Genomic DNA, 2,864 nt, shown 5'->3' on the forward strand with positions numbered 1-2,864 from the left:
CAAAACGCAGACGAATAAAGGGAGCATTCGCATCGGTTGTAAGTGTACAAATGTTTCATATTTTTTTACACTAACATTTTGAAAGTCAAAGGCATATTAATATGTGTGGCAATTTTTACATCTAGGGAGCTGATAAGCTGGGCATGATAAGCTTTGCGGTTTTCAGAAGTCTACGTTCCCACTCTGCATCTATGGTGCACAAGATACTTTTAGCAGCAGAATAAACTTTCTGAGAGTATGGAATTCCAATAATAATCCAAGCGTTGTTGGAAGATTCTACTTCGACTATTTATTTGAAAGAAGAGGTTTTTATAATATTTGCCTATATCTAAATAAGTATTTCATGTGAGATTTTTGCTACTTTTTGTGATCCATTGGATAGCATTCTCCTTTCTTTATAAGGGATATTTTCAAAAAAATTATTCTCTTACAAAACATTTTCTGTTTTTTTTATAGTGTTACCCTCAAGAATACGTGTGGATAGAGGGACAGAAACTGGTATAATGTGTGCTATTCACAGTTATTTACGCGGGCAACATGGCGATGTTGAAAAGGGAGATAACTGTGTTCTGTATGGACCTTCCACAGAAAATAAGATTGAGAGATGGTGGAAAGAGCTGTCACACAGAATGGAAGGATATTTTAAAGATCAATTAAAATCTTTACTCGAAGAGGGGCATTATGATCCAAGCAATGAAACTGACAGGTGGGTATACTTTCCAGACAATAGTGCATTTGCTTTATTAGTTAATGCAGCTATTCATGAAAGTGTTTTTGCACGAAATTTTCAGTTCCGAATTTTGTTGCTGGGAAGGCTTTGTCAAGACCTGCTTTGGACAACCAACCAACTAAAATCCTATCAATTATAATTTACAGAAACATGCTAGCGTTTGTTTATATTCCTGTTGTACAAAAGGAACTTGATGTGTTCAGGGTATCAGTTTGGAATAATCATAGAATAAGGAAACAAAAGGACAAGGTGCTACCCACTGGTGTGCCAGAGCATGTATATACACATGTCCAGAGCAACATGGTGGGGAAAAGTGTGGTATCCCAGTAAATGAGGAGCAACTACGGGAAGTGGCTGAGTTTTCACATGTACTTGATGCTAATGATGACTTTTTAGATGAAGATTTTCGACAAGAATGCGAACGGCACAACGGCCCAAATACAGAAGATATTGAGCCAGCCCAAGCCTCCAAATGCATATTTATATTTAAAAGATCATATTTGGACATAAGCAATTTTGATATAATGAAATTATTATACAAGGATTCAGGGAAGCTTGGAAGATATATATATATATATATATATATATATATATATATATATATATATATATATTTATATATATATATATATATATATATATATATATATATATATATATATATATATATATATATATACACCCATTTGCAAAAACGTTGGCCGCAGATAGATATATAGATAGATACTCGAGATCTAATTAGAATTGCATATGTTGTGTAATATTATAGAAATTCCCTGCAAATATAATCATATGCAATTCTAATTAGACTTCAAGTATCTATCTATCTATCTATCTGCGGCCAACGTTTTTGCAAATGGGTGTATATATATATATATATATATATATATATATATATATTGTATATATCATAAAATGTCAATGCATTTTTTCATTTGTTTTCAATCAATGTTCTTCCATATAACAAAACACAACAAAATATGTTACAAAATATACTACCTAAGCATGAATTAAGTAACATCTAAAGGTATATTTATGCATGTAATGTCAGTTCATTGCAATTTGCAAAAATGCACGATTCATTGTTGCCTTGATAGTTTCAGCATCTCGCAGTATCTGTTGCATTTATGACATTGGAAGAATGTTTTAATTGCTGCATCTGACAAATTACCAGAGCAGAAACGAATTGCCTTGTCTTCAGGGTCCTCCAACACAGCCGTTGCAATCTCTGGGTCACATAGGGAGAAATTGACCCCTTGAATGTCAGTGACAATAAGCTGTTGGTCAGACTTCTGGAATGTATAGTGAACAAATGTCTCAGCTTTAAGACTTAGTTCATTTGCATCTGCATATTCCACACACAACTCACCAGTATTGTATATAAACTTTTCGAAAACACCCGCGAGGTGAGTTTCTAATGTTACAGGTTCATGCTATGGCGTCAATGGGCCATAGAGATGATATTTTTTTAAATATAGGCATATTGCTATGACGTGAATGGGCCATGGCCATTTTTTTTTTAAATTAAATGTAATTAAAGTAAAATGAAAATAAAAACATGTAATAAAAGAAAATAAAAATTACAAAGTAATAGAAAAAAAAAGAAAAGAAAATTATTAAAAAATTTAAAAATATAGAAAAAAAATAAAAAAAAATAGATAATTTTTTAAAAATAGTTTAAAATTAGTTCAAACAAATATATTTATTTGTAAAAATTCAGAAAAAGTACTATGGCGTTAATGGGCCACCATACTCGATTCATTGTCGCCGAGCAGCTGTAATTTCACAGAGGTTCCGAAAAATGAACCATTAAAATTAAGAATCAAAATCATAATCTTGTTCCCTTCGAGAGTACATTTTATTCATGCGAGAAATTGTAAAATTGAAGTCAACTGCGTCTTGTTACACAAGAAAATAGTCGTTGTTAAGTTATAAGTTCGCAGCAAATTTGAATGTTTGAAGGCATCAGAGTTTTTTTACTCACTCTGTACAGCTGATCCAATTAAGATTGTCAATTATATTCAACAAAGAAGAATTTTCAACCCACGCATTTGGTGACAGTTTCGGTCAACAAATCATTCATATTAACTAAATATTCGTACACGATGAAGTATGTGTGTAGTAGGTGGAGTCG

General features: G+C 32.1%; 1 pseudogene; it reads left to right on the forward strand.

The window, feature by feature from the left end:
* Positions 1-449: 449 nt before the first annotated feature.
* Positions 450-1,240, forward strand: LOC114517233 (annotated as a pseudogene).
* The last annotated feature ends 1,624 nt before the right edge of the window (positions 1,241-2,864 follow it).

Source organism: Dendronephthya gigantea, unplaced genomic scaffold (assembly GCF_004324835.1).
Source record: "Dendronephthya gigantea isolate DGI-Jeju-01 unplaced genomic scaffold, DenGig_1.0 000007F, whole genome shotgun sequence".
In the NCBI taxonomy this organism is placed as follows: domain Eukaryota; kingdom Metazoa; phylum Cnidaria; class Anthozoa; order Malacalcyonacea; family Nephtheidae; genus Dendronephthya; species Dendronephthya gigantea.